This window comes from Taudactylus pleione, unplaced genomic scaffold (assembly GCF_031769625.1).
Source record: "Taudactylus pleione unplaced genomic scaffold, aTauple2 ptg000030l, whole genome shotgun sequence".
Taxonomy (NCBI): Eukaryota; Metazoa; Chordata; class Amphibia; order Anura; family Myobatrachidae; genus Taudactylus; species Taudactylus pleione.
The window spans coordinates 1,044,586-1,067,103 of record NW_028284432.1 but is presented as its reverse complement, the minus strand read 5'-3'; the positions used below and the strand labels follow the sequence as shown (position 1 = coordinate 1,067,103).

General features: G+C 44.4%; 1 pseudogene; it reads left to right on the top strand.

Moving 5' to 3' along the window:
- The first annotated feature begins 19,710 nt into the window (after positions 1–19,710).
- LOC148539103 (uncharacterized) lies at positions 19,711–21,818 on the top strand (annotated as a pseudogene).
- Positions 21,819–22,518: the final 700 nt, after the last annotated feature.

Sequence of the window (22,518 nt, the reverse complement as noted above, 5' to 3'; positions counted from 1 at the left end):
TAGATGACATCTTAATATTCTCAGAGGATGTGACAAGTCATCGCCTGCATGTGCGTGAAGTGCTGACATGACTTCGGGCCAACCAGCTGTTTCGCAAACTTGAAAAATGTTCCTTCAAGCAAAAGGAGCTAACGTTTTTGGGATACATTATTTCTGGTTCCTGCCTTCAGATGGATCCTGCAAAGCTAGCTGCCATTAATAACTGCTCTCGCCCTGTCGGGTTGAAAGCAATAAAGCGCTTCCTGGGATTCTGTCATTTCTATTGCCAGTTCATCAAGAATTACTCAATCATAGCAGCTCCCATTACTGCACTCACCAAAAAAGGACAAGATACTCGGAGATGGTCTTCCGCAGCTGAAGAGGCCTTTGTTCTTTTAAAACAGTGCTTCATGTCAGCCCCTGCCATTACTAACTGGTCTCGCCCTGTCGAGTTGAAAGCAATAAAGCGCTTCCTGGGATTCTGTAATTTCTATCGCCAGTTCATCAAGAATTACTCAATCATAGCAGCTCCCATTACTGCACTCACCAAAAAAGGACAAGATACTTAGAGATGGTCTTCTGCAGCTGAAGAGGCCTTTGTTCTTTTAAAAGAGTGCTTCATGTCAGCCCCTATTCTAATACAACCTGACTGCGATCTGCCTTTCTTCTTGGAGGTGGACGCCTCCACGGTGGGAGTTGGGGCAGTACTGTCACAGAAGGATGAGTGGGGCAAGTGGTACTCCTGTGAGTTCTTTTCCCATAAGTTTTCTGCTCCAGAGAAAAATTATGCAGTTGGAGATAAGGAATTACTTGCCATTAAGTTAGCATTGCAAGAGTGGAGATATTTGCTGGAGGGGTCAAAATTTCCGGTGACAGTCTACACAGATCACAAAAACCTCACTTATCTCAAAACCACTCATTGCCTGAATTATCGCCAGTCCAGGTGGTCCCTGTTTTTTGACCGTTTTAACCTGGTTATTACCTATCGTCCAGGTAACAAGAATGTAAAAGCTGACGCCCTATCTCAAGCATTCAATGTGGCCCAGGAGGATGAAGTAAAGTAAGACAAACCAATTTTAAATCCTGGGTGCTTTGTTGCAGTCACTAAGGTCAAAATCCCGCCAGGGAAAACATTTATGGCACCCGAACTCCGGTCTAAGTTACTCCAGTGGGCCCATTCTTTTTGTTTTTCAGGTCATGCAGGAATGGGAAGAACTCTGGAACTGATCCTTAGGAGTTTTTGGTGGCCAACTGTACGTCGCAACGTCAAGGACTTTGTGGCAGCCTTTACTATCTGTGCTCAGCATAAGGTGCCTCCTCAACTTCTTTCGGGGTCTTTATGTCCACTTCCAATACCTGATCGTCCTTGGTCCCATATATCCATGGACTTTATAACAGATCTGCCCTCCTGCCAGGGGTTCAATACAATCTGGGTAGTGGTGGACAGGTTCTCCAAGGTCGCTCACTTTGTCCCATTAAAAGGGTTACTGTCGGCTCCAAAGTTGGCTGAGACATTTATAAAGGAAATCTTCAAGCTACATGGGTTCCCCAAAGACATTGTTTCAGATCGTGGGGTACAATTCACTTCCATGTTTTGGAGGGCGTTATGTAAGTGCTTTAATATCAACTTGAGTATTTCATCTGCATACCATCCTCAGAGCAATGGCCAAACGGAGTGTGTAAATCAGGATTTGGAGAAATTCATTTGGATATATGCCTCAGCTAATCAAGACGATTGGGTTTCCTTGTTGCCTTGGGCTGAATTCGCTCACAATAATTTGTACCATGAGTTATCGGGGTACTCTCCATTCTTCATTCAGTATGGGCTACATCCCATGATACCAGAAGTTCCTGCTGTTCAGTCAGTGTCTCTCCCGGCTGTTGGTGGCTCGGCGAGTCGGTTCTTCAGGATTTGGAGGGAGGTGAAAAAAAAATTGTGTAAAGCTTCTTCTAGGTATAAGCGGGTAGCAGATAAGAAAATGAAAAAGAGCCCTGTACTGAATCCTGGTGATAAAGTCTGGTTATCCACTAAACACTTAAAAGTTCCCACCATGAAGTTTGCTCCTAGATTCATTGGTCCCTTCCAGATTCTGCAGGTCATCAATCCGGTGGCTGTTCGTTTAAAACTTCCAGGTACTCTTAGGGTTCCCAATGTGTTCCATACCTCTCTCCTGAAACCATTGGTGAATAATCGATATTCGAAACAGTGCAACCATCCTACTGCTATTCCAGTGGATCACCAAGAGGAGTACGAAAGACAAACAGATTCTAGATTCTAGAATGTCCCGAGGTGCAGTTCAATTCCTGGTGGATTGGAAGGTATATGGCCTTGAAGAGCGCTGTTGGGTTAGGTCTTCAGATACTCATGCACCCCAACTCCTTCGGAAATTTAATCAAAAGTTCCCTGGCAAGCCATTTGTGGGATGTTCGGTGCCCACCCCTAGAAGGTGGGGTAATGTCACAATGCTGCTGAATCCAGGTTGCTTCTACCTGGTCCGGCGACGCTGGAGTCCGGGCTGGTGTGTGACAGCGTGCGGGAGATCCCCGGCACCCGCTGTCAGCTGCTCTGCTTCTCCCCCAGCGGCTGTGTGCAGGCGGCCGCGGCTTCCTTCGCTCTGTTAAAGCATTTAAAGTATGGAAGCGCTGATTGGGGCTAGTTGAACTCTGACCTATAAAAGGAAGTTCCTGGGAGCACTCCAGTGCCAGAGTATAGGCTCCATTACGATACTCCAGCGTTCCTGTGCATATCCTGATAATTCGTTCTGACCCTTCGCGTGTTTTGTGACTCTGATTCTGCCTGACCCCTGGTTCTACGTCAATATCTGGTTCTGACCTGGGCTATTCCGTGTGACCCATTTACGTCTGCTCCCTGGTACCACTTCGTCCATTTGGTTCTGACCCGGCTAAGTCGACTACGCTCAAGTCTCCTGTATACCGACCAAGTGCCAGCACCTGTATAGGGAAACCTAACATGAAGGCCGCGACCTGTGTGTAGGACGCAGCCAAGTCCATACCTTCTTGCGAGGGTCCCTGGTGAAAACCGCCGGCACATTAGACTCCGCGCCTCAGGAATAGGTCTAGCCAATTCCCTGAATACGTGTAGCGTTCACTATCTGCCCGTGAGTTTGTGACAACTCCGGAGAGGAATACTGAACATGGATAAAGGGCAGTGTTAGACTGGGGCATAAATGGCCCAACGGGTGAATGCAGTAGTAGTAGCCCATGCTTAAGGGGTGCATGTGGCCAGTCACCACAGTTGCTTGGCTGACCAATAGACAAATATTGGTATAGTTAATAGAAGAAAACCAAGAACCAATGTTTTTCAGTGGTCTTGCTCCACAAGGTAACTGACCCTCTAATAGAGTAACAGTGTACAATTCAGTGCACAATCTATAACATCACCCCTTAAGGAGGGGATGGGGCACTCAGACAGTGGGTCCCACTGAGGATTTCGCCTGCACCACTGTGGGCCAGTCCGAACCCTGCTAAAGGGCATGCTGTCTGAACCCCCCAGGACCCAGGGGTCCACTGCACCAAATATAGATACACCAAAGTCCCAGTGCAGTGTTCCTTAAACCCATTTGGACAATTAGATATCTTAATTGGCTGTCAAAATTCAAGTACAGTATGGGCACATTTACAAACTAGAATAACAAAAATAAGCAAAAAAAAAACAACAAAATAAATAAAAAGTCAAAGAAAAAAAAACACAAAACAAACCAACAAAATTGCAAAAATCCAAACTCCGTAACATTTTCTGCAGAGGCTATGTTCATTTTATTCTTATTTTTATGTTCTTCCAGAGTAGAAATTCTCAGATTTTTGTCCTTAAGGGAAAAGTGGCAGACTTTATTAGAAAATTTTAAATGTCTCTGGCGAAAACCTTCTGTATGAGATATTCTGTCACACATGAATAAGAAATAGCAGCACCTGAATCTGGGGGTCTATTTTTCAACTACAGAAAGTTGTAAAGGAAAAAAAAGTGCTAAATTACTTTGCTATGTGTTCCCGGCATTGTTACATTTTATAGTAGAGAGTTATAACACTTTTCAGCAGTTTAGAAACCATCCATTATGGTAACAGAAATATAATTTTCTGTTATTCCTCATTTTCCATCAATTAAATTTACCATGCTATGGCTGCAATCTACTTTTATTGTTTTATGTTGAAAATATATTGAGGTTTTTTATATAACAATGTAATAATAAAACACAGCATTACAAAATAAAACATAATCAAAATGACAAGTACAGTAGAATATATGGATGTTTATTCATATATCAATATTCATTCTATGAAAAAACATTTAGATCTAGCTGGCCAAAAGGACCTTGCTGACTTCATTGAACTTTCTTTGATAGATGCTTTGCAAACTTTTCTAAAACATGAAGTTGATTATTTTATGATAAAATGGAAACTCCAGTGGAAATGCAGACTTAGGAGATGATTCTTAACTAGATGCAACAGAGTCTGTGTTGTCTTTTGCCTGTCTAGCATGTGCAACTTTATGATAATACCACTCCCATAAGATGGACCATCTATGTGTACCTGAATAGCCACTCCCCTGTCAACGCCCAGGAATGTCCAATACATCTCTAATACATTTCAGAGACTGTGCATCTAAATCAGTTATGTGACTCTGTGTGCTCAGGGTGTAGCCACATGGGGGGGCATTGCTTTACAATCTCATTTGGTGCAAATCTATGGGGAGCACCAAGGGGGCATGGTCACAGCACTGGGGGAGGGGGGGGGGTGCATGTGGTTATTGTATGCCTTCTTTGCTCTCCCAGGCCCCTACAGAGATCTGGTCTGGGTAAAACATACCCCCCTCTCCCTTCCTCGCTTTGCACCTGGAGATGAAGACCAAGTCCTCAGTTAGAAACAAGAGACATGAATCCAAGCAATATTACCAAGTCCAGAGACATCTGTAGAGTTTAGGGTTTCCTGTACCGGGGCTGCCCCCACCACAGCCCCGTTCTGTTATGGGGCAGCCACAGCCTGGCAGGCCTGAATCCAAAGGGAGTCTAGCTCCTGCAATCAGAAGGGGCCATGTCAAAAGGGAGCAGTCAGCCAACCAATCATTGCTTGCTGTGAGCCTAGGAGCAAATGCTTTTAGTGAGCCAATCTGTGCTCACAGTGTCAGAGCTCTGCTCCCTTGCGCTGATTGATATTAGCCGAAAGAAAAAAGCCAAGAAAGATGGCAGAAGTCCTGGAAAGGCAGCAGCTAATGTAAAAGAGCTAATGCTTGCTACCTCTATCCAAATGAAGATTGTGGCACTGGGCACGGGAAGTCTTGAGGCATTAGGTCGGTGTGGTGTAAGGGTACTAGTCCCGTTAACATTAGTTTGGCCCCATTGTAGCTTGGCATAAGGCCTGTAACATATAAGGATATAAGGTTCTTTAACAGATGTTTGGTCACACTGTAACTTGTAGCTAGTGGCTTGTAAAGTGGACACGGCCATAGAGTCATCTTATTTGTCCACTGATAGGCGGCATTAGGCCATGGCGTTAAAGGCCACTAGGCCCTATAATCTCATCAGCTAGCTGGCTAGTCTAAGAGGACAGGACAAATAGAGTACCCTAGTAGCTCTCGGTGTGGAGGAGTTCGAACAGCACATTGAGCACTGGGTGTACAGTATTCCTATGGCGGAGGAGCTGACCTTTTTCCGCTGCTAGTGTCGAACTTGACTGTTGTGTCTGCGGCTAAATTGCTCTTAGGAAGGTTTACATAGGAAAGCCGGCCGGCATAGGAATAGGATGTTGACATGGTAATGCTTGTATATGACATTGTAAGGTCTTATTGCTAATAACTAATTATTATTATCAGGGTTGTTAAGATTTGTTAGTGGAGGACAGTACACTACACTTTCATTTGAAGTGTTGTACCATTGCTATATTAGGCTATAGTCAGTTAGGGTCAATGTGTTATTGAGTTACCTATTTGTTGTTTACAGAAGTGATATGAGAAGCTAGAAAAGGGAGGGTGTGAATACGCACTGACCTGATCCAAGTAGGATCAAAATAGATGTGTGTGTATAGTGTTAAAGAACCAACATATACTGTAGGGCGTCATATAGTATGGTATTATCCTACTAAATCACAAGGTTGGTGGTGCTCCCTAGAGTCTGGTATATCATGTACAGTTCAAAGGCGACATAAAGAAGACACTTTATGTTGGGGCGCTCTTTTGTTTGAAATTTTATTGTTTCATTAAAACATTCATTTTTATTGATATGCATTAAAAAGGGAGAGGGATAGAACATTTACTTTCTCTACTCAGAAGTCTTTTTCCAGTAAAGGTACAAATGTTAAAAAGGACACGCTACAGTGAGTTATGTAATTGGTGTTACACAATTTATTGATAGATGTGAGAAGATACAAACAGTTCAATTAGGAGATGTGGATTACAAATACAAAAAATATTAAGTCAAGTTCAAGTTGTGATGGTGGAATATGAAGTGGTTTGTACAGAATAAAAAAAAAAAACGGGGGGTGCTCACAATATATACAGGTTAATTGGCATATCGATGGGAGTGCAGAAATTGCAAATACAGATAAACGTAAAAAGCAATAAATGTATCAGCCAGTTGTAGAGTGGTTTCCAATATTTGGATAGGATGCTATCCTGTTAATCACTGGTTATAATGGCTGGGTTTAATGATTGCAGTTGAAAAGCATGTATAGTGAAAGTAGAGAGAAAAAATTAGACAATAGACAATAATTATACAGATACAAATACAAGATATTAAACTTGGCGAAATTAGTTAAATTATGGGATACTGTAGTATATTTTTCAATCGCACATATAAATATCAAATCATATATTGAAATGCAGTATCCACAATTTGCACAAATACTCTGATAGTTTTAAGTTCTGAACCCAAATGGGTTAAGTGTTCCCACGTATACCTGTATAGCATTATTATAAAGCATCCTCGCTTTACAGGTATACATGGGACTGTGATGAAATCTAGACAAATATAAGGGATCTGCTTTTACACACAAAGAGATTAAACCTAGCTCCTGTTAGTAAAAATCATTGCAGAGGTTAAGTAAGACAGGAGTGCTGATTAAAGTCACATTATTTGTCTGTATGTCTTCACCTCTTTTCCTTGAACTGGTCGGTAGTGATGTCCCACTTCTGTGCCTTCAAGTGGTAGGATGGGGTGACTGATGCTTTCAGGTCAGTTATGATTATTCACCCACTAGGGTAAAAATCCTTGTCACCCATTTTCTTGTAGTTTTCTCCATGCTAGGGGGATCTAGTTAATTTACCGGCAGCCGGGATACCGGCCGTCGGAATCCCAATTTCGAAAGCCTGACTCGGGATTAAAGGTAGGCATCGAAATCCCGCTGCCTGTCTTAGCTCAATGCCGAAATCCTGACAGCCGCCATCCCAAATGAAGGTAAGCAGGGCATGTTAGGTGTTAGCCATGATGGGGAGGGTTAGGTTTAGAGACCCCAGGGGGGAGATTAGGGTTAGGCACCCCCGGGGAGGGTTAGGGTTAAGCTGTGGGGAAGGGGGGATTAGGGTTAGGCACCACCGGGGGGGAGGTTAGGCACCCCCCAAGGAGGGTTAGGTTTAGGGTGCGGGAAGGGGGGGTAGGGTTAGGCATCACAGGGGGGAGGTTAGGGCTAGGCAGCAACGGGGGGAGGTTAGGCTTAGGCACCACAAATTGAGGGTTAGGGGGGGAGAGGAGGATGGTTAGGGTACTCACTGCCCCTGTCGGGATCTTCATCAATTGGGAGGTGTTGTTGGCTATTCAGCCACCGGTATTTCATACCCAACCGCGTGCTAGTGCTGCTTTGCTTTCTATTAATTTCTTCCTAGCAGGTTTATACACAACTCCTCCGAACAGGACCAGAATCCTCTGGCTACAAGTTCTTAGGTACCTCAGATGAGGTCACATTTTGGCGTAGTCAGTAGGATTGACAACACTGTGGATGTCGTCAAACCCCATGGCAGGGTACCTGCCTCCAGCTGGACAACCCCTGGCTAGTCAGGCACAATATTATGCACTAGTCAGGCAACTTTTTCCCCAAGGTGGACATGCCTTACTTTTGCACCACCTGCAACTATTTCACTTGAGGCATTCTTGGCCCACCTGCCTCAAATTGATGGTAACAATATGATGTTGTTGGATATGGTGCATAGTACTATCCAGGTGTATTTCAGTACATTCAGTTATGCAGGCTGACTTGGCATTACATGCTTTAGAGAGGGATGCATGCCAAACAATCCTGCTGAAGATGGAGGAAGACCAGCCACCCTGGAAGACATATTCCGGATACTGCAAGACAACTATGAAGATACCTCCTCCATGGCGGTACTGAGGAGGCAGTTCTTTTCTTGGGTCCAGAAAGGTGAGGAGACTATTTCCGAATATACTAGCACCCTCCAGGAACTAATGTCTGAATTGAGAAGGGATTCTGATGTACAGGTACTTGCGGACATGGACCAGATCCGAGACCAGTTTGTGGTGTGTTCGAGGAATCGTCCTTTTATGTCAGATTCTGTTGAATAAAATCTCCATGAATGAGGTTCTCACCAGGTACAGACGGACACTATTATGTGCAACTGGGATGACAAGCTAGGAACAAATCTGTTCATTTAGTGGTGGACACAAGCAGCTATGGTCTTTTCAAGTGGTATGCAGTCGGGAAGCCGGAGGACCTAATCCCGACTGTCAGATTCCCGACTGCTTAATCCCATCGAGGGTTAAATGGCATGCATCTAAATGTAGACGCCTGTCATTTTACCGACCCCAGGAGACCGGCGCCCGGCATCCCAATAGAAGGGACTCCGGGTACCGAGCGCAGATAGCCACGGGGGCGGGAGGGTTAGATTTATGGCTCCTGGGGGGACAGGGTTAGGCACCCCCCCCGGGAGGTTAGGTTTAGGCTAGGGGAAGGGGGGTTAGGGTTAGGCACCCCGGGGGGGGACTCAGGGTTAGGCACCTCCCCAGGGGACTTAGGTTGGTTTAGGCGGTGAGGAAGGGGGGGTTAGGTTTAGGCACTTAGAGGGGGGATTAGGGTTAGGCACTGGGGGGAAGGTTAGGGTTAGGCACCCTTAAGGGAGGGTTAGGGGAGGAATTAGGTTAGTCAATACTTACCTTAGGGATGATCGGGATTTTCATACTGATTCCTTCCACATGGGTAAGAGTTGGGAATCATGTATGTCAGAATTGATTCCCTGGCCGTAGTTCAGGAGGAACTTTCTTAATCATAATTGGCATAATACCAGAAGAAGCGGATCAAGTAGATGAGTGTAGAGGAGGACACCCGAACTTGGAAGATATTCCATGTTTTTAGTGTAATCGATTTGGACATTACACCAGGCAATGTCCTGATAACCCTGCTCTGGAATCGTTAAACTAGGTGCAATTGTGGCTGAGGGACAAACCACTATGGCTCTAGAGAAGGAAATCATTAGTTCAACTGAACTAATTGGAGAATGTCCTGTCATCATGGGGAAGTTTGGGGTTCAAAATCAGCATGTCTGTTGGATGATGGGTCACAGGTGCATAGGTCACGACTATGACCCAACAGTGCTTCTAACAACAATATCTACATTTACAGAAGCGCTGAGGATTATACCTGGGGTCTGCTAGGACATCCATATTCTCGCTCCGTGATTTGGTTCCTGCGGTTACCGTCATGGACACAGCCATGACAGTCTACATCACCTGATTAGCCCTTTAACCAACGGTAGCATTGATTGCTGTCAGCTGACTCTATCCTTCAATGGACTGCTACCTTAGGGTATATAACCAGGCTCCAGACAACAGGAAGTTACCTGTTACTTCTAGTGTATACTAACTGTTACAGCGTTCCAGGTTCCAAGTTCCTTTCATCCAGCTATACTCCATGGTGTGGTTGTGTACTCAGTACTTTACCTGAGTACTATCTCCTAGTGTCATCCTCCTGTGCCAGCTCTGCTTCTGGGACCACAGCGTATGCACTCAGTATGTCATCCGAGTACAACCTCCTAGTGTCATCCTCCTGTGCCAGTTCTGCATCTGGAACATCAGTGTATGTACTCAGTATGTCATCGGAGTACAATCCCCTAATCTCATCCTCCTGTGTCAGTTCTGCATCTGGGACCACAGTGTATATACACACTATGTTATCTAAGTACAATCTTCTAGTACCATTCTCCTGTGCCAGTTCTGCATCTGAAGCAACAGTGTGTGTACTTTGTCCATCATCCAAGTACCATCTCCTAGTGCCATTCTCCTGTGCCAGCCCTGCATCTGATTCAACAGGGTGTGTACCCAGTACATTACCTAAGTGTAAACCTTCTAGTTTCATTTTCCTGTGCTCACAGCCGTAACTAGACTTTTTGGTGCCCTGTGTCAGAAAGAGCATTGGCGCCCCCCTCATTTTCAAAGGGACATAATGCACTCAAAAAAGGGCCATGGCTTCATGGGGAATGGCTAGGGATGAGATAGGAGAGGCCAGGAGATGCTGGGGATGAAATAAGAGGAAGCTACAAGCAAGAATTATAATAAATAGAAATTTGACAGGCCCAAACAGTGACCCCTGACCCATGGTGCCCTGTGCGATGGCACAGGGCCGCATTACCCTAGCTACGGCCCTGCCTGTGCTTTCCTGTGATAGAGTTCTTCTATTTCCCACTTGTGCCAGATACCTGACCAAAGGGCCACAACCTGCTTGCTGGGTGCAGCTTAAAATCCCACTTGGAGTGGTCACTGGTGAACACCTCCCAGTAAGTTATTCTCTGCGCCTTTGGTCAGGTCTAACCAACATCCGGTATATATATATTTTTTTTTTATATGCATGCATATATATATATAGATGAGTCATCTATTATCCAGCAATACTTGACATTTATTTAGTTTTTTTTTTAAGGATTCAAGTGGACAGCTGTCTGTTTCTATGATTTATGATAGAAGAGCATCATTAAGTGAATATGACTAGAATAGCTTCATAGGTACAGTACAGTAGTTTGGATGGAAACATCCGCCTTATACAGAACAACACGCTACAGTGTGTTGTCATTTCTAATTCGGCAAATGTTTCATTTAGAATCTGGGACACCAGATGGGCAACCCTGGTACTTTTATTGTATTAAATGTTAAAGATGCACAAGCACTCAAGTGTAGGGATGGAAATCGGAAACCAATGGTACGGAACTACCGCTGTACCTGATCCAATGAAAAATCCTTGACCATCGAATATCAGGTTCCTGATGGTTGGCAGCCATCAGATGCTGCTTTCCGATACCCATACGATGGATCACTGCTTGAGTTCTGGAAGTGGTGCCCGCAGTGCAGCTCATATGCACATGCTCGAAGCTCCTGCTGCGCATGCGTACATGTGTAATCATCAAATTTTTTTTTATGTGATGGCAACAAACATGATTTCCTATCAGAAACCCAACAACCATTCGATGCTGGACTTCCGATGTCCATCCCAACTCAAGTGGTCAAGCATTTACATTGACCTCATTAAAGATACTGTAGTGGAGCCCAAGGACCCATCAGAAGGCTAAAATTTTTGCACCAGAGAGAATAGAATAAATTAGGGGAAAAGCTCCACCAATATTAAATTTTTATTGAGAATGGATGGAAAGTGAGAAAGGAGGGATTTGAAGAACAGTCTGTAATAAACAATAAGAAAGAACATAATACAATATAATGAAATATAATATATTAGCATATTGTAACCAGGTAGAAGGGTTTTCGGTCTCATTCAGCAATTTGTTTACATTTGGAAATTCCCCCTCCAAGACATTACACTTGCCCCTGAGTTAACAAGACATTTCGAGCAAATAGTCAAAAATTACAGATCAAAAGGTTAAAAAAGAGGTTCTAAAAATATCCCTTTCTCTTTCTACTGCAATCATACTGAATATTTTTAAAACCAGAAAATATGAACAACACTCAAAACAGCTATTCATCAAAATTTGCCTGATGTGTTGCTGAATTACAAATATTAGTCATGCCTTGCTGTAGCAGCTAAATAAATAAAAAAAAGATGCTGAGTGATTAATTGCACTGTCTTCTCTGCATTGGGAAACACAAGTTTAAAAATGAGTTGTGTTAACGATCACTTCCTGAATGAGCACTACTATCTGGATATTACAAATCACAGATTCTTTTGCAAATATTTATTGTTATAAATGACAAAGGGCCTGATTCAGACCCACTCGCAAGCGGGCGAACGTACGTTAGGCGTACGTACAAAAATATTTAAATTCAAGGGCTCGCTCGTATTTTCGAACGCATCTAAAAATCCTCCCCAAACTCAGACGACCCCTCCTCAAACTAACGAGCGTGCGAAATAGCGAGTGTACATCCCCAAAATGGCTTGAAGGGAACGCACGCACAAGTATAAACCGGAAGTGGCCTTGTCAGATGTCGATTACCTGCTCCTTTATTCTGCCTACCTCCATCAATCGTATCATGCCAATCAATGTATCAATTAGCTTAATTGTTGTTTTTTTTTCAACACAATGCAAGAAACTTTACTCTTGTCCGTGTTTGTGTTTTCCCGCAGAATACGTACGGCTTAAACATTCGCTTTTATTGCTCAATAAACATGTTACCCACAATTAAACAATTGTTCTATTGCTTTGGATCCCCGCATATTTCCCGGGGTTCATTTCTTTATTTAAATTTGCTTACGCATGTCACTGCATCAAGCCTATCATAACTCTCCAGAGATTTCTGGCCCTGTCGAACACATGACTCATACACTAACCAATAGAATTGCTCCTGTTAATTTCCCAAATACATTAGCCAATCAGAAATTTTTTGGCCACTTTATCAAAAATGAATTTTAGGAAAAACACCATTGCCATCATGAGAGCCTCCGCATTCACCAAGCGCGAGCTGCTGGTGCTAACGGAGGTGATAGATAGGCGTATCACCAGCCAGCCTCCACCCATCAGCAACCGGCAGAAGCGTTCCGCATATGCGGAGGCACGGGCCCGCCTGCGCTCCTTCGGCTCACGCCGCAACATCGGCCAGCTGGAGCGCAGGTGGTCGGACCTGCAACGGCGAACGCCCCGCTTGCTGGCATGCTTTCGCATGCAGATTTCAGAAAGTAAGTTTTATGTATTTTGTTTTTCATGTTTGTCTTTGTGGCCCAAACTGCGTGTGCATGTTTTCATGTTTGTCCTATTTATTCATTCTCCTCATATTTGCCTGGCCATGTTTTCCCTCTATTTCATAATTATTCATTCTCCTCATATTTTCCTGGCCATGTTTTCACTCTATTTCATAATTATTCATTCTACTCATATTTGCATGTTTTTTGTTGGTGGGGGGTGATTTTAAATTGTTTATTGGCCAGGATTTGTGCTGAAACTAACCACAATTTGTTTGACATCTTTTAGGGGGACAGCCAAGACTACGCCGTCACCGTCCGGCCAGACGGCGGTCACGCCCACTCTCCCCAACCCCCAGCCAACACTCCACCCCCAATAATTCCCCTATTCCCCACTCCTCCCCAGCCTTCCAAGACCCTCGCCCGGAAATGTCGGGCCTCCTTCCCCTCCGTCCCACTTCCCCCTCTCCTCCAACCACCCCTCTTCCAATTACCCCCTCCCCGGAGTCCGTAATAACCCCGCCCCGATCTTTGGGGAATGGAGGGTCCTCCGAGGAGGACGATGGTGGGACTTCCGGAGCTGCCGTTTTGTCAACCGGTATGTTTTTCTTTCGCCTTTTTTTAAAGCACAAACTGTTTGTATGTAATCATGTGTCGTTCCTTTATTCGGGGTTTTTGGGTCGACTTTTGTGGATTTAGTAGATTTCCTTTACCTGTTCCTGCTGATTTCAACATACACATATCACACCTGGGGGAATTTGTACATATGCCTTGTATTTTTTGCAGCCCCCAAATTTTTGTGTTTTTTTTTTTTTGGGAGTGATTTCGTTGTATTTTAAAATTTCTAATGTGGTTTCCCTATTGTTGTATTAATCCACACACTTTTCTCACCCACAGAGGAACAGAGGCGTCGTCAAGAAGTCCAAGACTGTGTGGCCCAGATGCGCCAACATATAATTGGGGTGCTCGTGGCCCTTGACCGTCTGTCTGGCATCCTTCGCCAAAAGTTATTTTTTTGGTTGTTTTTTTTCCAATTAAATTGTATTTTTCAAACATACGTTCCGGCTAATTCGTTTTTTGAAACCCAAAGATTGTTTACCCTGACATAAGTAGACTGTTCCTGCAAGGATTTCCATTTTTTAAAAGTAAGATTGTGTTTTGTATTTGTATGTAAAACAGCCACAAGAAACACATAACAGTCACAATGTCATTTCCCTTTTTGGGTGTAGTGTCAATTAGATATTTCTACATTTTACAGGTTCCTAGTTGGTGTGCAAGCTGCTTAGGCCAATCTTACAAAGCCAAATGATTGTACAGGCTTCCTTTTGGTGTGGGTTTTGAACCTGAAAACATATTTCATTTTAGCTCAACTGGCGACAGTACTGGATTACCCCTTAGTCAAATGTACCGTGTGTGAACCTGGTTACACTTGCTGGTAACGTCCAAAAAAAGGAAGAACATTTCACTCTACAAACATTTATTCACAACATAACTGATAAATCAAAGTGGTCACTCACAAAAAAAACACACAGTGATAATCTCAAATACAACACATACCAAACAAAAACAAACCAAAAACAACAAATCAAGAACTGGTTGACGAAGGACCATGCCAACATGATTCCACAAACATGGCGTTGCGATATGGGTTCCATAATATATTCCCAAAATGTCCAGATCCAGGTTTGGTAAGGGTAGCAGGAAGTAGTGAGCGTTGGAGTGCCAAAGATTATGTGAAAAAACAGAAGATGGTGAAAAAAACAACAAAAAATTAGAGGTTCGCAAACAAACCCAAACACATTAGGTATAAACACTGTTGTTTTGTAAAAACTTACCTAAAAAATCTGGCCACCACATCATCGCGTATGGCCCCCCCACATACTGACCTCCGACCAACCTCGGGGGGGCCATCCTCAGGTAAGGCATCCTCTGGCTGCATTGGGACACCACTCCTTATGGCGATGTTGTGAAATATCCCACACAGGACCACAATTTTTGACACCATATCTGGCAAATACATGAGCTCGCCACCAGAGCGGTGGAGGCATCGGAATCGGCCTTTTAAAAGGCCGATACAGCGCTCCACCACTTGCCTGGTGGCTGTAAGTGCGGAATTATACGCACTTTGTGGGCCTGGTGTGGGAGCCAAATAAGGAGTGAGCAGCCAGGACATGCAAGGATATCCACTGTCTCCTGTGAAAAAGAATAGACAACATCAGGAACACTGTGTATCAAGCTTAACATTGTTATGTACTAAAGGTCTCCACTTACCCAGAAGCCACGCATCACCAGCTTGTAGGTTGTTTAATTTGTGCCATATCCCTGATTGCCGGATGACAAAGGAGTCATGTGCACTTCTGGGTAATTTAGCATTCAGGGACAGGATCTGGAGGGAGGCATCACATACCACCATTACATTCAGGGAGTGATAGTGTTTCCTGTTTTGAAATATGGCCTCCAGCCGTGCTGGAGGCTGAAGTGGTATGTGAGTACCATCCACAACCCCTATGATGTGTGGGAAGCCAGCTATTTGGTAAAAATTGGCCTTGGCCACACTAAGGGCACCCATATCCAAAGGCATTTGAATAAAATGATGGAGGTGCTTGAAAAGTGCCTCCATCACTGCCCTCAGGATCCGGGAAAAGGAGGATTGGGAGATGCCCGCCACTATTCCCACCGTTGTTTGAAACGATCCTGAGGCACAGAAATGTAACACCGCCATAAATTGCGTAAGTGGTGGTATTGCTGTTAGACTGTCAATTTGCCGCTCAAGATCACTTTCTATTAATGAGAGAGTGTCTATGATGATTTTGGGAGGTAGTCGGTAGCATCTTAAAACCTCATCATCGGGCATTCCAAAAAGGGTGACACGTGTTCGAAATATCTGGGGCCTTGCATGCCTACGATGCCTACGCCTGGAACGAGATTGAGGTTGGTCGGCTTCCGGGAGCATGGCCAGAACAATCCGCCCCAGATCTACCTGAAATTCAAAGATTTCAATGTAAGGCTTTTGACTCACCCCAAAAGTAAATTAAAACAACTTAGCTTGATGATACCATCCATTGCTGCTTACATGCCGGGGTATTGTCATGATACGTCCAAACTGAAATTAAACACAAAAATTATTTGACACATTTCACTCTGTGCATTTTTGTTTCTAAATTTTGTGCTAGACCAAACTTAAAATATGCGAAACACATTTTGCAAAACAGCAAAACGACATTTCACACAGTACATCAAAATGGGTTGAAATGTTTGCACAAAAAGCGAAAGGGAAACCTCAAAAAAGATAAAATGATTATTAAGCATTTAAAAATGCGCTAATTAGTTCGCAAATACAAGTCACAAGAGTAAGTAGTAAAAATGCGCTAATTAGTTCGCAAATACAAGATAAAAAATGGACTTACCAAGAGCAAATATATAAGAGTACAAATCAAAAGGTCTTTTGGTTCGAAAATAATCAAAAACTAAAATAGAAGAAATTATGGATCCAAAATTTAAAAAAAAGTAGAAACACAATGAAACAACAATTGATCAAAAGTTAGACTTCACAAAACTTACCAAATCAAGAAACGAGGTCCCAAAAATATAAACCAACAAAGAGAACGGAAAATAAAAACGCAAATCTAACCAACAAAAGAATCTCCAACCGCCAACTCCTTTATACGCAATCAATAAACTCCAGCCAAGGTAACCTCCAACAATCCAAAAACGCCACCTCGACTAGAGACACACCAAGCCAGAAATAGTGTTTCGTTTCCCGCACAAATTAAGAAGGGATCATAGGGACGCACAATCAATGATGCGGCCGCAAAATAAGGACGCATGTATAAATACATCACGAAAACACATTAAAATTCTGGTGTATTTCTTGTTTGGACCTCAGACATGGCGACAGACCAGGGAAACAATGCCCAAGGCGGTAAGTCTTTCATGCATTTTGTATCAATGATTAATTTGAAACATAAGATTGGGCAAGTTGTGATTTTGTGAATTCTGAAAATTTACACAAATAGGTGAGGAGGATGACATGGAAGAGGCTGCTGGGCCCAGTATTCCGGCCAAAGCGGCCAAAAAAAAAAGGCAGCCACATTTCACAAGAAAGGAGATGGAGGTTTTGATCCAGAAGTGTGTGGACATCCTGCCACAGGCAGACAGGAATATGAGTCTAAGCCAGAAGTGGAGAATGTGGGAAGAGGTAGCCGTTGCTGTCAATAGGGTGGGTGATTATGTCCGTCTAGCCCGGGAGGTCAAACGGCGGTAAGTAAACCCTTGCCCCCCCTAAAAACAAACACCATTTTAAACCAAAGGATAATGGCTTCCATTTTTTCCCACGGATGGGGCGACTTCAAATATCGCCTAAAGCAAAAACTCGCGGACAGGGCTAGGCATGCAAGGGGGACAGGTGGGGGTCCCACCCCTGTGTCATTGGAGATGACGGATTTAGAAGAGCTGGCACAGGGGTGTGTGCAGCCTGTGGAGGTGTTTGGCGTGTCCAACATGGATACGGACATGCCAGACTTTGCGGCTCCTCATGTTGGCCCAGGTAAATCTTTTGATGTCATCAACTCAGAAATGTTATTGGGCCAATATGTAGATTTTAACGTGAGGCATTTCTCTTTTTTCCTAACAGAGACACAGGCGGATGAGTCTGCTCCAGAGGGGAGCCTTGGCCGCCGAATTTCTGCTGGCTCTGCAGGGGAGGAACCAGTACATCCGGCTGAGGACCCTGCAGAAGCCAGTCCAGGGCAATCCCCCTCGCAGGCAGTGGCCCTCCTCACAGAACTCAATTTCAAATCGGATTTCCATACGGAGATTCTGCAGAGGATGGACGCCAGTCTGGTACGGGTGGCTGAGGCCCTGGAGCAAAATGCTGCGGCCAACGTGACCATTGGTCAGGCCCTGGCGGAAAATACCAGGGCCAACATCCGCATCGCCATTGCCCTGGAGCAGCTCGTTCGCCAGCACATGGTGGAGCCGACCTCCCTTCCTGCCGGAACATCAGGATCCTCCACCTCTGGCACAACATCAGCCAATCCTCCAAATGTGCCTAGCCCTGTGCCTAGTCCAGAGGCCACAACACCTGCCTCTGGACAGGCCAGCCCGATGACATCCCGGACCCGGTCTGGCGCCCTCCCTCCCCCATCCAAACGGGTGAAAAAACGGTGACAGCAATGGTGACTTTTCCCACAATCCTTCTGTGCTTGGCTCATATTCCTTTCTGGTCAAAACTTCCCTCTCCTTTCTTGTGAAATGTTATTATTTTTTTGTTGTATGTTTATGTCAACAGTTATGTTGGGCCAATTTGTTTGATTTTGGAACATATCTTTGGGCAAAAAAGATGTCCCCAATATTTAATTTATTATTTTTTTGTTTGATCAATAAATTGAAACAAAAAATCTGACATTGGATTGTGAAATTATTGTACAAATGGGTTACATTTAATCCTGGACCAAAAGGCAAAAACTGGCCCAAAAAAAAAAAAAAAAAAAAAAATGGGCTCTTTAAGGAACGTTTAAAAATTCATATAACGAGGCAAATTTTAGAGGCACAAATAAAATGGTGCGAAAATTAAAACATGATGACATTATTGTTACAATAGGCCCTAACCACCAAATTGAGGGCAAAATAAACCCCCACAAATGTACGCAAATTGATTGTATCATCCTGACATTAGCAGCTCTGAGTTCCACCTGCGTACGGTTTTGTACTATCCCAAAAAAATGATTTCAAAACACATACTAAGCCGATTCTCAATGCAACACTAATTGCTTTTCTGCCCGCCCGCGATTAATCGCAACAACATCGTGGAGTCCCGGGACGGAGGAGAAGGCCATCGCCAATGTGGTCGAGTAATCCAGACCCTAAGCAGTGCGAGCATTTTGAAGTGAAAGAGGATCATCCAGTGACGTATGAGTTGGTCCGAACACATTTTACGCTCGCATCTGCTAATGTATGTACGCCCCAAAAACGCCTCGCCACGCCTGCGTTTTTCCATCTCCACCCCCGTCAACACCCTAAAATGCCCTGTTCTGTCAATCGCATTTGACATGTCACTTCCTGTACGCTATTTTAGGAATGAGTCAAAAAAAGCTCGCAATCTGCCGTACGCACATGCGCAGTGTTACACCGACGCATGCGCGGTTAGTCAACATCGGAACGCAACGAGCGTACTGCTGTTAACGAGCGGCTCTGAATGAGGGCCAAAATGTAGAAGAAAAATGTTACACAAGGAATTGTAATTTTCCCAATGTACATTTTCTAAAAGAACAAATGCAACAGTAGCCACAATATTTAAAACTAGAATCCTGCACGTATTGTTTGAACAGCAAGTTTTGCAGCCGCTGATTTTTACAGTATATCCTCCTACTGTATAAGTCACTCTTCCCGTTGCAAAAGTGCTCTGTCCAAGAGAGTTGTATATAGACATTTCCTCTAATGCATTTGGTTTTAGCTCGGTTATTGCTAAGTGATGGCTGAGCTACAGTAGGTGGGATGACAAGTGGTTGTGTTATAAACAACCATTTAAGAAAATCGATCCTCCCAAGCACCTCTGCTTACTATGTCAAATGTTATGTGACTGTGGTTGCTATAGTGATGGCATAACACTCAGCAAGCTGTAAATCATTTATATCAGCTTCAAGGAAAGAAAAAGCTATGCTACCCACACTATTACACCCTCACACCTACCCTACTCCCACTTATACTACTCCCATTATAATACCCTCACACCTATCCTATTCCCACCTATACAGCCCACACTAATATACCCTCACACCTACTCTAATCCCATCTATACTACCCACACTAATACACCCTCACACCAACCCTACTCCCACCTATACTACTCCCATAATTATACCCTCACATCTATCCTACTCCCACCTATACAGCCCACACTAATATACCCTCACACCTACCCTACTCCCATCTATACTACCCACTCTAATACACCATCACACCAACTCTAATCCCACCTATTAAACCCACACTAATATTCCCTCACACCTATCCTACTCCCACCTATTATACCCACACTAATATTCCCTCACACCTACCCTACTCCCACCTATACTACTCCCATTATTATACCCTCACACCTATCCTACTCCCACCTATAATACCCACACTAATATTCCCTCACACCTGCCCTACTCGCATCTATACTACCCACTCTAATACACCGTCACACCAACTCTACTCCCACCTATTATACCCACACTAATATTCCCTCACACCTACCCTACTCCCACCTATTATACCCACACTAATATTCCCTCACACCTACCCTACTCCCACCTATACTACTCCCATTATTATACCCTCACACCTATCCTACTCCCACCTATAATACCCACACTAATACACCGTCACACCTACCCTACTCCCACCTATACTACTCACACTAATACACCCTCACACCTACCCTACTCCCATCTATACTACCCACTCTAATACACCGTCACACCAACTCTACTCCCACCTATTATACCCACACTAATATTCCCTCACACCTACCCTACTCCCACCTATACTACTCCCATTATTATACCTTCACACCTATCCTACTCCCACCTATAATACCCACACTAATACACCGTCACACCTACCCTACTCCCACCTATACTACTCACACTAATACACCCTCACACCTACCCTACTCCCATCTATACTACCCACTCTAATACACCGTCACACCAACTCTACTCCCACCTATTATACCCACACTAATATTCCCTCACACCTACCCTACTCCCACCTATACTACTCCCATTATTATACCCTCACACCTATCCTACTCCCACCTATAATACCCACACTAATACACCATCACACCTACCCTACTCCCACCTATTATACCCACACTAATATTCCCTCACACCAACCCTACTCCCACCTATACTACTCCCATTATTATACCCTCACACCTATCCTACTCCCACCTATAATACCCACACTAATGCACCATCACACCTACCCTACTCCCACCTATACTACTCACACTAATACACCATCACACCTACCCTACTCCCACCTATACTACTCCCATGATTATATCCTCACACCTATCCTACTCCCACCTATACTACTCACACTAATACACCATCACACCTACCCTACTCCCACCTATACTACTCACACTAATACACCCTCACACCTACCCTACTCCCATCTATACTACTCCCATTATTATACCCTCACACCTATCCTACTCCCACCTATAATACCCACACTAATATTCCCTCACACCTACCCTACTCCCACCTATACTACCCACTCTAATACATCGTCACACCAACTCTACTCCCACCTATTATACCCACACTAATATTCCCTCACACCTACCCTACTCCCACCTATACTACTCCCATTATTATACCTTCACACCTATCCTACTCCCACCTATACTAACCACTCTAATACACCATCACACCTATCCTACTCCCACCTATACTACCAACTCTAATACACCGTCACACCTACCCTACTCCCACAAATACTCCTCACACTGGTACACTCCCACACCTCCCCTACTCCCACCTATCCTGGGGGCGGAGACTCTGCAGTGTGTGCTGTCTGAGCTGTGAGGAGGATGTGTGGAGGAGAGCTCTAGCTGCTGCAGGTGTGTCCCGTGTGTGCAGGGAGGCTCCCTGCTGGCTTCCCCAGGAGGATGGATCCTCCTGGGGGAGAGTGCTCCCGACGTTCAGCCCGTGGCTCGAGATCTAAAGCAAAAGCCAAAGCAAAGACTCGTGGTGTCCGGATAACTAGTGCGGCAGGCCAGTCCGGATCATCAGGAAGCAGCATGAGTGACAGTGGAGGCAATATCATCAGCCCGGCTTCTGTGCAGTTGGAACCACAGCTTGTTCCCCCTATGTCTGAGGGTGCTCCCCTATGTGATGGAACAAAGGGTCAAGCAGTGCTGGAAGCTACCTACCCTGTCGGTGTGGCCCCAGTGAAGAAACTGGAGCCACAGTCGGATTCCCACAAACTCTCCCTGGGTGCTCCCCTGTGTGATGTAACACAGGGTGGAGTGACAGCAGCTACTGTCTGTGGGGGGGTGAAGCCCCTTGATGCCTTGGAGAATGTTCCTGGATCCCCTGGTGATACTGGGGAGGAAGAGGAAGAGGAGGAGGAGGAGGAGGAATCATTTGATAGCTTCTCTATTGAGGAATTACAAAGAGAGGCAAAGCGTATACAGACCAGAATTAATGATAAGAAGAAAAAAAGAAATACCTGCTATAAATGGGAGAAACCAGTGTTAAAAGAAGTGATTGAGACCCTTTCTATGACTCTGGGAAGGGTTAAAAATAAATTGCAAGAAAAGCGCTTGGAAAAAAAGGAAAAGCAGATGCAAGCAGCAGGGTTACCAGTTCATGCAAAGGTCCAATCAAGGCTGACACCCTGGAGACAGGTGTTATCAGTGTACCTGGTGATTGCAGCAGCAGCACCCCACAGCCTGTTTGT